This window comes from Mustelus asterias, chromosome 14, assembly GCF_964213995.1.
Source record: "Mustelus asterias chromosome 14, sMusAst1.hap1.1, whole genome shotgun sequence".
In the NCBI taxonomy this organism is placed as follows: Eukaryota; Metazoa; Chordata; class Chondrichthyes; order Carcharhiniformes; family Triakidae; genus Mustelus; species Mustelus asterias.
The window spans coordinates 69,116,381-69,132,246 of NC_135814.1; positions in this window are offsets into that span (position 1 = coordinate 69,116,381).

Genomic DNA, 15,866 nt, shown 5'->3' on the forward strand with positions numbered 1-15,866 from the left:
GTCGGATGAGAGTGAAGTGGGATTTAAAAAGCTGAATAAGGCAGCAACATACCATCATCCTGATGTTTCTCTTATTCTTTCTCAGCATGGAGATCACTGCCTCGGCCAGCAATGGTGCCCATCCCTAATTACCCTTGGGAGGTGGTGGTGAGCTGCTGCAGTCTACATGATGTAGGTATAACCACACAGTGTTGTTGGGAAGGGAGTTCCTGGATTCTGACCCAGAAACAGTGAAGGAATGACAATATAGTTCCAAGTCAGGATGGCGTGTGGTTTTCCCCAGTGGTAGATGTCGCAGATTTTGAAGATGTTCAAGGATCTGTGGTGAGTTGGTGCAGTGCATTATTAGATGGTACACACTGCTCCACTGTGCAGCGATGGTGGAGGAAGTGAATGTTTAAAGTGATGTACGAGGTACCAATCAAATGGGCTTCTTTGCCCTGGATGGTGTTTAACTTGAGTGTTGTTAGATCTGCACTCACCCAGGTATGGGGAGAGTATTCCATCACATTCTTGACTTGTGCCTTGAAGATAGTGGCAAACTTTGGGGAGTCAGGAGGCGAGTTACTTATTGCAGCATTCTGCTCTGCACTTGTAGCTATATTTACAAGGCTGGTCCAGTTAAGTTTGTGTTCACCCCAGTGTATACTGTGTTCACCCCAGTCCAACGCCGGCATCTCCACATCCAGTTAAGTTTCTCATTAATGGTAACCCTCAGGATGTTTAAACCCCAGTGGAGGGTTTTAGCAAAGATAAATTAGCACAGTGGTTAGCACTGCTGCCTCACAAAGCTGGGGACCCAGGTTTGATTTCCGGTTTGGGTCACTGTCTGTGTGGAGTTTGCACATTCTCCCCGTATCTGCGTGAGATCCTGCGGGTGTTGCGGTTTCCTCCCACAGTCCAAAGATGTGTAGGTTAGGTGGATTGGCCATGCTAAAATTGCCCCTTAGTGTCAGGTGGACTAGCTAAGGTAAATGCATGGGGTTATGAGAATAGGGCCTGGGTGGGATTGTGGTTGGTGCAGACTTGATGGGCCAAATAGCCTCCTTCTGCACTGTAGGATTCTATGATTCTATAAATGCCATTGAATGTCGAGGGGAGATTGTGGGCATCTTGCTTGTTGGAGCTGATCATTGCCTGGCATTTGTGTAGTGCTGATGTTACTTACCATTTAACAACCCAAGCCTGAAAGTTGTCCAGGGCCAGAATTTTCTGTTGTTCAGACAGCCGCACGCCCAACCCAGAAGCACCTAAAATCTCACAAGAAATTGTTGGATGTGCGTCCTGATGTCATTGTGCACTCGAGCAATATTTCAGTCAGCAGGTACCTTTCCCCCCCCCCATGCATGAGACACCCGCCAACAACCAAGCAAGCAGTTTAGCCTACGAAGGGGCCAATTGAATGCAATTTCACATGGCCCATCTGCTTTTATGATTGGCAGGGGGGCTGATTGGCCAAGTAGCCTTTCCATTTTAGCTTCAACCTCGATCTAGGACAGGATGAAATGTCAGTGCTGAAATAAAACTTAAGTTTGTCTGGGGACTCAGGCTTGTGTTGGTATGTGCTTCTAGAACTTCTACATAGTTTCTCCATCACTTTTTTTTATAGGTCTGCTTTGCCGTGGCTGTCCCCCGAGGGAACACATTAGAAACGCCAACCCAAATATTCCCTTTTCTGGGTGCCCAATCTTCCAGGCAGCACTCAGCTTCTCCCAGTGTGTGTTTCACATTGGCTGCCTGTTAATTGGCCAGCCAGCACAAAATAACTGGTTCCAGAGCTGATCGCAGCCAGAAGCACTTTTCATGCCTGCATCTGGGCCTGCTGAGTGCACAAATGCAACAGATGAAAAATCTAGGTTAGATCTTTCTGCCTATGGATAAGGACTGTCCCAGTATCCGTGCAATCATCAGTGAACATACCCACTTCTGACCATATGATGGAGGGAAGGACATTGATAAAGCAGTTGAAGATGGTTGGGCTTAGGATCCTGAAGAACACCTGCAGTGATGTCTGAGATGATTGACCTCCAATAATCACAATCATCTTCCTTTGAGCTCGGTATGACTCCAACTACTGGAGAATTTTCCTCCTGATTCTCATTGATTCCGTTTTCCCTAAGGCTCCTTGATGCCACAGTCAGTGAAATACAGCATTGATGTGAAGGACCAGCACACTCATTGTTCACTTCATGAGGTCAATTCCTCTCTCCCTCTTTGGACCAAGGCTGTAATGAAGTCAGGACTGAGTGGCTCCTGCAGAGCCCAAATTGAGCACCAGCGAGTTGGTTATGACAACATCATTCCTGAATGTCTTGGCCCACGGGCCTTCTCCTGACTAGCCCAATTCTTTATGAAAGCCATATATGAGAAGGAACACTGTTAAAATTCTGGCTCAGGTCCAAAGTCATTGGCCTCCCAAAAACAGACAAAGACCCAAAATTTACTTGAAACGATCAGCCAATATTCCTGCTATCAATATGCTTCAAACTGGGGCGATCTTAACAAAAATATTCTAAGTGCCGAATGAGCTTGAAAACAGGAGAGAATTACACCCATTTTTTGGGCAAATCACATTTTTATATGATTAGCGAGCCCAGGACGGTATTCTCCAGGCTCACTAGTGTCTCCCCCAGCCCCGCCATGACAGGTTCCCACCAGCAGGGATTAATGCTGTTCCCCATCAAAGGGGAGGAGGTGTGATCACCCCACTGTTGAGGACAGAGGCACGGCCAGCCTGGCACCCTGGCACTACCCATTGGGCACCAGGCAAAATGGACTCACCATAATGAAGAGTCAGTCATGTTTCTGCCCCCCACCAACTTGATTCAAAACACATTGTTCACTTGTATATTTCAAAAAAAGTGTTTTAATACAAAAATCGAGCCTTACAAAAAAAATAGGGTTATTTATACGAACTTTGTCCCCTAAAATAGGAAAGAATTGGTTGCATGTGGGCCAGAGGGATGGAGCCTAGTGGGGGCCGGGCCAATTGGTGGTGGTGGTGGTGGTGGTGGTGGTGGGGGACCGTTCTGCACTCTACATTAGAGATCATTGAGAGGGAGAGGGAGAAAGGCTATTGGGGGGAGGGTATCAGGGCTGCACATGGAGGGCTGGTGATTGAGGCTGGCCCACTCGGGGGGGGGGAGGTTTGGGAAGGCCAGCGATTGGGAGAGGCGGCCTGGGAAGAAATCGGGAGGCCATTACGCATGTGCCGAAGTCCTCTGACAGATGGGTGCATGTGCAGTGGCCCACTCAGCATGCTGATTCCAGCCTTTCCAGTGGGATGAGGCCGCCCCTTACTCCCTGAGACAATGTGATGCCAGAGATTTGTTAAACTAAGTACGCCCAAAAAACAGGCAGGAAAATTTCCTGTTTTCCTGCCCATTAGGACTTCGTTTTTTTTTGCAGAATCGCCCCGTAATTTGGAACAATATCACAAGATAATGCATGCAAAATTTCAAGAAAATGTCCGTTTAGATAGCGGAATTTGGACAAAGGAAGTTGGGGAGTTAAAAGGAATATTGCAAGCTTAATAGTCACTGTTTTCAAAGCCAATGGCTATAGCCAAGGCTGGCAAAAAGGCATCTTTTCACATCAGCCATCTGCTGGCAAAACATAAGAAACTGTTCACCGATGGCAAAGTTATCAAGGAGGCTATGATGGTTGCTGCCAATGCCTTGTTCAAATACTTTAAAAACAAAAATGACATTATAACCACCATCAAGAGCATGCCGCCACTTGGTTCTTTAATAGTAGCCAGAAGGGTGGAATTGTTGTCCAAGGATGTGTCTCAGCAAATACATCAAGACTTACCAGACTGTGAATGTTTCTCACTGCAGTTTGATGAGTCAGTAGACATGACAGATACAGCCCAGCTGATTGTTTTTGTTTGCATGGCATTCAAAGATGCAACAACAAAGGAGGACTTCCTCACTCTTTTGCCACTCAAAGAGAGGACAAGAGGCAAGGATGTCTGAAACAAATTTGAGAGAAAAATATTCCAATCAAAAATTTGGTTTCAATCATAACTGATGGGGCCCCTCAATGCTGGGTGCCAATGCAGGCTTTGTTACACTTTGCAGAAATTACCCTGAATTCCCTCCCTTTGTCAATTACGCTGTGTTTCTTACGCACATAAGTGCAAAATTGAATGAGCTGAACCATGAACTGCAGGGGTGGGACAGAGATTTGTCATAGAATCATAGAATCCTACAGTGCAGAAAGAATCTGCATCAACCACAATCCCACCCAGGCCTTGTCTCCATAAACCCCATGCATTTATCCTAAGTAGTCCCCCTGACACTAAGGGACAATTTAGCATAGCCAATCCACCTAATCTGCACATCTTTGTCATGCAGTGAATGCATTCAAGTTGAAACTGTGGTCTTCCCAGTTAAAGACCAAAATTACTGAGCGCTGCCCAAATCTGCAAAAAATCCAACAATTGGTCGTACGGAAAGTGTTCAATCCTGACAAATTCTGCGACTACCTAAACAAATTGATCATCCATGATAGAAGATAGAACTCGACCTTTTTGACTTCCATGGCAAGTCATAGCTCCAGGTTCCTGATTATTATTTTTGATGATTAGAGATAATCAGATTTCATATTCCACAGCAGAGTTTGTCATCAAGGCACTTCAAACCAACTTTTATACCCACAGACTCCAAGATGAAATTATTTCTGACAACAGGCCCCAATTTGTTAATGCCCATTTTCAGCAGTTAACCTTTGACAAAGAGATCTCCCATATCACCAGCTCCCCTCTTCACCTGCAAGCTAACAAATGTAATGTCCTAACTATTTTAGGATTTGTGGATTTTAAACAAAATGAAAAGATGTGGGGTGCAATTTCCCCCCAAACAAAACTAAATGCCCAATGAGCGGGAAAACCTCTTGTTTTCCTGCCCGTTTTTTGGGTGAACTTAATTAAATGAATTTACGGTGCTCTGCAGTGCAGAGGCCATCAGGAAATTTACGCCAGTGGGGGGAGGGCTTAAATCCACTCAAGAGGCCAGCATCAGACTGCTGAGAGGGCCATTGCGCATGTGCCGATCTCCCAGTATACCCTAGATGGCCGGCCTTCTGATGGACAGCCCTGGGTCTCTGAGTGCTGGCCTCACCACCAGCTCCCAACCCCGATGTAGAGTTCCTCTCTTCCCTCTCCCCTACCTCCCCTCAGTCTGGCTCTGCCCCTGTATGGCCCTGCTCCCATAAGGCCCCTTTGCACTCCCTGGTGCCAGCTGGGCACTGACAGTGTGCCAGGCTAGTAGTGCCAGGATGCTAGTGGGCAGTGCCAGGGTGCCAGGCTGGAACTACCAGCTCTGTCTGTCTGTCAGACCCCTGCTGTTGGGATTGTGCACATGCAGATGCGCAATAGCTCCCTCTGCAGGCAGGCTGGCAAATTAACCCCAGCCCACTGCCTGCAGCATCTAGAAATGGTCTACCCCATATTTTCAATGTCTAAGTCTATAAGATTCGTCATGAAAACTCGCCCAAAAAGCAGATAAGGAACTCTCCCATTTTCACACTGGCTGGACACTTCGAATCTTTCTTGTAAAATTCCGTCCACGGATTCAAAAATACCACAACAGATTTTATTGAAGTAAATGTAGACTGTGCAGGGTATAAACATTATAAACAGTCAATCAGAAAGTCAATCAGGGGGATGTCTATTCCTCTTTCGTTGTGTACAATGTTCTGCAATTTGGCTGTTCTTGACTCTAGAAGAATGATTTTCAACATCAGTAGAAACCTCTTGAAACTAATTCTACATCATTCTCACATGGTACAGTAGCATTGACACAATCACCAGACGAAGGGACATTTTCTTGAAATTTTGCATGCATTATCTTGTGACGTTGTTCCAAGTTATGGGGGCAATTCTCCAAAAGAAAATAAAGTGCTTAATGGGCAGGAAAACGGGAAATTCTGGGCGTATTTAGTTTAATGAACCTCTGGCATCACAGTGTCTCAGGGAGATTCACGGCAATAAGGGTGTGGCCTCATCCCACTGGAGAGGCCGGAATCAGAATGCTGAGCGGGCAGCTGCACCTTCACCCATCTGTCAGTGAGGAGATCAGCACATACACACCGGCCTCCCGATCACCGGCCTCAACTAAGTTTTCTGTAATAGCGTTCAAAACACCAGGGACTAAAGAAGTTGGTACTTCTGAAGATGACTCTGAGAAATTATTTCAAGATGACAACAATTGGTCAGCATAATGTTGCCAAACTGGATCATCTTTGGTTTGAACCGTGTAAGAAAGTGGACTTGTTTTTGCTAAAACTATAGCTGGTACCCATTTCCCAGTTGTGGCATAATTGCACATTAATACTTGATAGCCTCGTTGAAATGAGTATTCTTTTGCCCTGACTTCACGTTTAGCCACCTCTGAAGTTTCTGGAGGTAATAACTGTGACCAAGTAGTCAATGACCTGAACAGATAGGCCAGATACAGAATTGGACAATCTAAATTAAACAGCAGCCAACAGTTTGAGCAGAGAGGCCTGATGGGAATTTGGACAGGGCAAGTTTAAACACTGAAACAGGTCAGAAACAAGCAAGGACAAACCTGGATTTGTCCTGAAAGCTGGGACTGTAGATATTCAACCCTGACTAAATAAGGACATTGTTTTTGTGTATTTGTTAGTGTCTGCCAGACTCACAGGCACCTCAATTACCATATATGGAAAGGGTTGTGTGCATTTCATGCACCTGAGGAGGTACTGAGGGTGTTCCTAGCACCTCTCATACATGGAATCAGCAGTCCAGTTGGGTGCTGCAATGTTCACCCAGTAACCTCATTGGCTGGAAACTAGGGAACCTTCCAGAAGGGCGTAAGAGACACCTGGATGCCACCCGCAGCGAAGACTCAACCACCTAGCAAAGACACAGCGATGACAGAAGAAGGCGTGTGAGACTAACCTTCGTGAAGAAGGTCCTGACTTCAGATGCAAGATCATCAGAATCAGCAGAGCTCAGTGAAGACAAAGAATCGTACCCAGTAGAACAGCCTGGACAAGTTCAACTGCATCTAGTATCAAAGTCGCAGATAGACAGTACAGTGTGTTAATCATTTCTATTAAGAGCTGTTTTTTTAAAATAGAGTTTTGATAATAAGGTTCTTTAATAAAATTGGGTTTAACCGTGAATCAACTCTTCTTTGTTCATCTCATGAGTAAGAGCACCTGGGTAAATGAGTTTTAGTATAAACTGAGGTGTCTAACATTACAGACAACATAACAAATCTAATGAAGTTCTTAATTTTCTCTTTAAGAGTAGTTATGCAGGTGAACATTGAATAGTCGCCTGAGTAGTGTTTCTATAAGATGCCAAAAATCTACTCACACAACATGATAATGAACCTTGCTCTTTTGAAGCTTTTAAAGAATGTTTCAAACTGTGTGTGGATCTTTCAGTTAATCCTTTGGTTGATGGATGATAATGTGCAGATTTTATATGCTGAATACCATTTACTTTGAGATAATCCTCAAACTCTTGTGAAGTGAACTGTGAACCATTATCACTAACAGTCAGTTCTGCTTTACCAAATCTTCAATAAATTCTGTCAAGCTTTTCAATGATTTGTTCAGTTGTAGTGGTTTCATGACAACTTCTGGCCACTTTGAGTGTGTATCAATTATGACAAAGAACATGTAACCCTCCAAAGTGTTAGGGTACAGATCATAAATTGCAAGGCATGTTATGAAGTTAAACTAGACCCCCAACTATTTGCTATTTTTGGCATTAATGTGAGGATTTGATGTTTCACTCCAGGCATGATTTTACTGACAAACTTGGAAGTTTATCAAAACAAACTTTATTTAACAATTTAATTACAATAAATGAATTAGCTTAACATTCAACATTTGAACAATGCTTAAACATGACAAGAAACAATTCTTAACTGCTAATCTACCCCTATGAGTTCCAATTCAAGAAATATTCCTCTTAAAGGCTTAAAACCCCTCTTCAAAATCAGTTAGCAAACACAGGCTTGCATGCTTGTAACTAGATTGCCAGTCCTAGAGTTCTCAGAACACTTTTTGGGAGCGAGAGATAGAGACACGGTTTACTTCTTTCAGAGCCAGGTAGAAACTGAACTGTTTCAAAATAAAATAAACTGTGGGCGGAATTCTCCCCCAAAAATTCTAAGTGTTGAATTTGCGGGAAAACTGGAGTAATTCACGCTGTTTTTTTCAGTGGGAGTTCAGACTAGAAGCTCCCACACTCAGTGCACTGCAGAGGCCACCAGCATGAATATCCTTAAAAACTAGTGGGTGGGGCCTATTCCTGCCCAGGAGGCTGAAACCAGCAGGTCTCTGTGCATGCCCCAAACTGTCAGCCTCCCATTTGCTGGCCAGCTCATTTGCTGTACTGCCCCCCAACCTCCCCACAGCCCATTCATGGCCCTCTCGACCATTCCTGGGCCAGCCTTGACCACAGCCCCATCCCAGACTGCCCCAATCTCCAGCCCCCCGCCGCAGTGCCAATCCCCCACCCCCCTCCCGCAGTGTAGACACCCCACAGGCTGAACCCCTGGCAGACGCCCTGCCCCCCACCCAGCCTGCTCCAATTGCTGGCCTCCCTCCTGCCCTCATCGATCCCAATGCAGAGTGGCAATGGGACACCAGCCCCCCACCAATTGCCCCCTAGGCCCTGCCCTATCAGGCCACCCCCCCTTGGCACTGCCCCATGTCTGATGGGCAGTGCCAAGGTGGCCCCAGGCATTGGCACTTTGCCCATTGCGCAGTGCCAGGGGCACAGGCTGGCACTGCCAGGGTGCCAATCAATGCCTAGGGGGAACCACCCACCCACTGCCTGACCCCCTGGGGGGCCTCAATTTCCCCCCTTCACTCCAGCGGCGTCAAGTCGCTAGCTGCCCAAAAATGGGGAGCTACTCTAAACCCCGCTGGAGTGAAACACTCTGGCGGGGTGGGAGAGGCTAGTGGGTCTGGATAATTCATTCCCGGGCCCGCTAATCTCATTTAAATGATATTTAAATTATCATTTAAATACGAGCCCCGCCTCCCCACCAATTTCTGGAGCAGACCGTGCCGGAAATCTGGCACTGGGAGGCACTAGCAGGGCACAAACACTCACCGGAACCCTGCGAATTTCCCCCTGTGTGATTCTCCCGGCCCACTGCGCTAAAATAATTAGCGCAGCGGGATGGGAGAATCACCCCGAGTGTATTTTCTCTGCATTTTCTCTTCCCTTTAGCACGTGACCCTGTCTCTGTCAATCAACCTAATCAAAACTTTCTGAACCCAAGGAAAACCTAGGTAAAGACAAATGCATTAACTCTGTTTAAACAAATACATCCCGAGCTAAAATCTGATATTGTCCTGCAGTTTCAATATTTGAGCTGCCTGCTGCCCAGACAAATTGGCATCTTGTGGAAAAGAGATGACTTTTAAACATACTCCTCACAAGAAACATGATAAAAATACATTTCCTAAAGGCACAGTATTATAACAACAGACCAGCAATTGTTTCCATGGCATTTTAGGCTACTCCCAAGGAGACAATGGTGGTGTATTTTTTATTTGTGCACAGGATTGACTCGATCCCACTTTTTCTTCAATCTGAGCATCCAGACCCGACCACCAAAAATAACTATGTGCTAACTCCTTCATCAAAACGATTCAAGGATGTCCTTCATATAGTTGTTCAAGAACTCATCCACGTAGACTAGGAGGAATGATCACTCGGATTCCTCACAATAAACACACCCACTTTGGACGGTTAACTCAAGCTTTCTTGACACATATCAATCATATAATTATCGAATCTCTACAGTGCAGAAGGAGGCCATGTGGCCCATCGAGTCTGCACCAACCCAGGCCCTATTCCTGAAGGAGAAATATGGTTTCAAATCAGGATGTAGATGATGCATTCCAGCTATTATTCCTTCCAGTACCATTATCCTTCAACTTTCCCATCACAGAATCATTTCTGGTATGTCTCTGAACTTGAGAAGCTGTAACAAGCAAATGATCTACTAGTGAAAAATAAAGAATATTAGCAAAGTTAGTTGGTGGCATTTGCTCAATAGGTAAAAGTCAGCATCAGCATTGGCATGACACTCTGATTGGCAATACTTTATTTTGTAGGAGTGTGCAGATAAGATCAGTGACCCTCTTTTCAATCGACTAGCAGCTAATGAAGGTATGCATTTATACAGCGTAAAAATAGTAATTAAGGGTTGATGATAAGTCAATGACATAAAATGATGATGATATAAATAATGATAAAACCTTTGTATGCCAAAAGATATACTCAATGCCTCTTTTTCTAGCTGAGCATAGTTAGATTCAGCACTAGTCAGAGTACATGAAGCAAAAGCTATTGATTGTTCTACTCTTGAAGGCATAATATGTGAAACAACTGCCCCTAGTCCATAGATGAAGCATTGCAAGCCAGCATTAATAGTAGCATTGGATTAATCTGAACCAATACTTCAGGATTCTGCAAAGCATCATTGAATCCTTGTATGCATTCTCTCATTATGTTGTCCAGTCCCATGACTATTTCACACACAGTAAATTATGCAATGGTTTGAATAATGTAGTTAAGTTAGGAACAAATTACCATAATAATATACTAATCCTAGAAATGACCTCAATTGCATCACATTCGTCAGACATGATGCATCTAAAATAGCATCCATATTTTTAGGTGCTTAATGTAGGCCTTTACTATCAGTAATGTGATCCAAAGACTGGGCTGATGTCTGGAAAAAGTCACACTTTTCTTTTTTGATAAGCAGACCATATGTTTGAAGACATTACAATGTTACTTCTAAATTAATCAAGTGATCATATTCACTGGACCCTGTAATTATCATCCAGATAACATTGTACACCATAGAGACCACTTAAAGTCTGAACAACCAATCTTTGGAAAGGGCTGGTGCAGATGTTATTCCAAAAGACAATCTTTTATATTGATAAAAACCTTTATGGTAAGCAATAGTTGAGATTCAGCAGCTACATTTATCTGCAAATATGCTTGTGAAAGAACAGTCTTGCTGCCTACCTGATAACCTAGCAAACAAATCTTAAATTAAATGAATTGGATATTGATCAGTACATAATACTGGATTTCTGGCTGTTTTAAAATCACCATAAATATGAATTGAACCGTCTGGCTTCATGACCGGTACGATGGAGGTAACCCAGTTACTTATTGGCTCTAACACACCAGTGTTAACATCATGTACTAATTCTTCTTTGACCTTGGGATGAATTGCATATGGCATCGCTTTTGCTTTGAGACTTTCTGGTTGACTATTAGGCTTTATCTTGAGTTTCACTTGAACTCCCTTCATTGAGCCAAGGGTCTCTTCGAATACACTCTTGTATTTATCCAAAAGGTGCAGTAGGTCTGTTTTGACATGACCAATTTGTCAAGCTTTATCTTCTCTAACCATGATCTCCCAGATAGAGCTGGAGAATTACCACGGACTACACACGGAGGCAACCCCGTTGTTTCTCCACTCAATTCTATGTTGACCATGATGCAACCTTTTAACGGCACGATCTCTTCCATATATGTCTTTAAAATCACATTAGCTGGTTTTGAAGGAAGATGCTTCAGCTTTTGCTGATATGTAGTCTCAGGAATTAAAGCCCTCAATGCACTCACTCCCACCAGACCACAGGGTTTCAACTACCATGTGATGTAGTCAGAAGATTCTCAAAACGCTCTAAGTACTCCGAGGAGCATTGACCCACCCCAGAACACATTCCTAGTCCTCTGACCCGATGGAGCAGTTATCAGGACAGCAAATAATTTTAAAACAAAGATCATGTAAATAATTAAAGGGATAGTTTCATATTGTTGTTAAAAAGAAGATAGTGTACTTGAGGTTAACAGAATGGCTATGCTAAATTTATGAGGCACATGATGACATGGCACTGACATCTGGCAGTAGTGTGCAAAGTAGTGACAGGAGCAGACAACAGCCCTGAGGGGAGATGTGTCTTCCCTGTAACTATGGACATACTTCACATATTGTAAATAAACCAGTTTTTAAATAGATATCCTGATATGCCTGTAGCTCTTTCTTTCCGGAATCCTGGCCGAGCACATTCCACAACAACAGGTTTAGCCCATTAGCCCTGACTGTTGTTCAGGCTAACAAGTACAGAATGACTACTTGGGTGTAGTATGAGAGAACTTCCAACAGCTTTGAAAATTATCTCTGCATGAGTTATCACCGTAAGAAGTTTAACAACACCAGGTTAAAGTCCAACAGGTTTATTTGGTAGCAGAAGCCACACAAGCTTTCGGAGCCTTAAACCCCTTAGGCTCCAAAAGCTTGTGGCTTTTGCTACCAAATAAACCTGTTGGACTTTAAGCTGGTGTTGTTAAACTTCTTACTTTGTTTACCCTAGTCCAACGTCGGCATCTCCACATCATGAGTTATCACCTTCAGGAACCAGGGAAGAGAAACATAAGGGAAAGTTCAAGGAACAAAATAAAAAGTCAATTCATATCAATTTCTGATCACAAAGTTGTTTAATAAAGATATTTTTAAAAACCATTCATTTTATCCAAATGTTGCTTTTGAAATTGGTACTGACTTTTACAAACATCCTTAAAGGTTTCGTTTTTGCAATTTTATTTGCTTGTACAAATTATTGAAAACTCTAAGCTTTGCATGGGAATTCCATGCTTCATTTTCTTTATTGAAAGGGCCGATTGTCCTAATTGACCTGCCATTTCTCCAACACTGGGTATATATTTTTTTCAGATTTATTTTTGAGATATGAGTGTTGTTGGCAAGACCAGCATTTATTGCCCATCTACATTTTCCCTTAAGAAGATAATAGTGAGCTGCCTTGTGCTGTTGGAGTGGAGTTCCAGCGACAATGAAGGAACAACTATATTGTTCCAAATCAGGATATTGTGTGACTGGGAGGGGTACTTGCAGGTGATGGTGTTCCATTGCAACTACTGCCCTTGTTCTTCTAGGTGATAGAGGTCACGGATTTGGAAGATGCTGTTGAAGAAGCCTTGGCTGCAATACATCTCATAGATTCTACACACTGCTGTCACTGTGCTGTTAGTGGATGGGTGCCAATCAAGTGGTCTGCTTTGTCCTTAATGATGTTGACCTACTTGAGTGTTGTTGGAGCTGCCCTCATCCAGGATATTGGAGAGTATTCCATCACGTTCCTGATTAATGCTTTGTAGACGGTGAACAGATTTGGAACGTTTGGGGGTGAGTTACTTGCTGCAAAATTTCCAGCCTCTGATATGCTCATGCATCCAGTCATTAAATGGCTGGTCAGTTAAACTTTTAGCCAATGGTAACTCCAAGGACGTTGATGGTGGAGATTCAGCAATGATAATGCATTGAAATTCAAGGGTAGGTAATTATATTATCTCTTGTTGGAGATGGTCATTGTTTTGCACTTGTATGGCACCAATGTTACTTACACAATTATCAACCCAAGCCTGAATATTGTCTAGGTCTTGTTGCATGCATGCATACCGCCTCAGCTTCAGAAGAGTTATGAATGTTACTGAACACTGTGCACATCCCTACTTCTGACCTTATGTCGGCAGGAAGGTCATTAATGAAGCAACTGGAAATGGTTGGGCCTAAGATGCAACCCTGAGGAACTCCTGCAATGAGGTACTGGGCCTAAGATGATTGGCTTCCACAAACCACAACATTCCTTTCTGCTAGGTTTCACTCCAACAAGTGGAGTTTCCTCCCTGGTTCCCATTGATTTCAATAAATCTGCATTGGCAGCTGTCAAACTGAAGCTTATTAAAAGAACATTTGTCCAGTACGTTAGGCTTTCAATGAAACTGACATTATGATTTCAGGTCAAAATGTCCCTGTGTCACTTTTAGGGAGAAAAACATTACATTTGAAATAATGCAAATAATTGTGAGCTCCTTGTTTTCTTTGACTTTTTTCCAAGTTGTTTTTCCTGGCAGCACCAACCCTTGCTGGGGCACAGTTCTGAACCCAAGTTGCCAATCACAGTGAAGGTCAAACCTGTTCTCAAACAACATGCACTTATTCCAGCACTGAATGGTAATCAGAAGTGACAACATGTCCCCTTTGCTCTCAACCAGGGCAGCAGGCAATACAATACTGTGCTGGCTAAAATCCAATAACTCAGCACAGCTTGAATATCAAATCTATAAACTTCTGGCCTGTATGAATTAGACCTAGTTTACTTGTTAGAGCAGTTGGTTTGCTTCTTAAGAATCACATCAGTGATTGTGAATTGCTAAGTCCTTTCTACACTCTTCATTTTTCGATCAGGATAGTGGAAGAACTTCCAAAATAGCAGATATATGAAATAAGAATATATTGGCCGGAATTTTCTGGCCGTTCACGTCAGTGGGATTCTCTGGTCCTGCCGGCAATGCACCCCTGTCCATGGATTTCCTGCTGGCGTGGGATGACGGCAATGGGAATTCCCATTGACAGTGGCGGGGCCAGAGAATCCTGCTGCTAGCAAACAACGCGCCATCTCCCACTAGCAGGAAGCACAGAGAATCTTGCCCATGAAGTTTAATTGATAAGATTTGATTTGTCCCAAAAATCTTCTAATTGGGGTGTTTACGCATGTCTCTTCACAAAGCATCTGAAGGGGGTAGTATATTTTCCCCTGCTTTGGTTGTTATCATGGTCAGCTAACAGGACAGACTGGAGGCCAATATCCCAGGCCTTCACCAATTATGCTCTGTAATTGGCTGCTGAGAGTTGCTGAAAACACCCTGATCGAAAAATGAAGACTGTAGCAAGGACTTAGCAATTCACAACCACTGATGTGATTCTTATGAAGCAAACCAACTGCTCTAACAACTAGGTCGAATTCAATCACACCAAAACTGGTTGTATCACAGCTTGGTATGGCTCCTGCTCTGCCCAAGACCGCAAGGAACTACAAAAGGTGGTGAATGTAGCCCAATCCATCACGCAAACCAACCTCCCATCCATTGACTCTGTCTACACTTCCCGCTGCCTCGGCAAAGCAGCCAGCATAATTAAGGACCCCACACACCCCAGACATTCTCTCTTCCACCTTCTTCCTTCAGGAAAAAGATACAAAAGTCTGAGGTCACGTACCAACCGACTCAAGAACAGCTTCTTCCCTGCTGCCATCAGACTTTTGAATGGACTTACCGTGCATTAAGTTGATCTTTCTCTACACCCCAGCTATGACTGTAACACTACATTCTGCACTCTCGCCTTTCCTTCTCTATGAGCGGTATGTTTTTGTCTGTATAGCACGCAAGAAACAATACTTTTCATTGTATGTTAATACAATAATAAATCAAATCAAATCAAATCAAAAACAACCCAGAGATATGCCCCTCCACCTCCTTCTCTGTGAGAAATAGAATATATGAACAAGAGTAAGCCATTTGGCTTATTGAACCTGTTCAACAATTACCTTAGACAAGAGCAGAATTTTCTTTTTAGCTCTAGATCTAAACATGGGAAAGCACTTAGTTTCCAGTCAGCATCCCACTAATGATATTAGGGTTTGGAACTGTGAATCCATGAGTTGTCATTCTGCAGAATAGAGTGCTGAAATCCTATTGGGAGTTTGAAATACAACCTGAAATGCAGTGTGTATTTTACTGGAATCAGACAGGAATGTTTGAAATCTTCTCAAATTGAAACCAAAGGATGTCAATTTACACATCACTATGCAGAACAAATCCCTTGATAATGATGTTTGTGCAACAATTCCGTTTTTATTTTATCTATGTGTGTAGGAAATGGAAAGCTAATTCATTTCAATCTATATTTTTTTTAGATGTGAAATTCAAAACTTGAACCCAAGTTGCACAATCCAGATGTTTCTCAAGTCTTAATGGG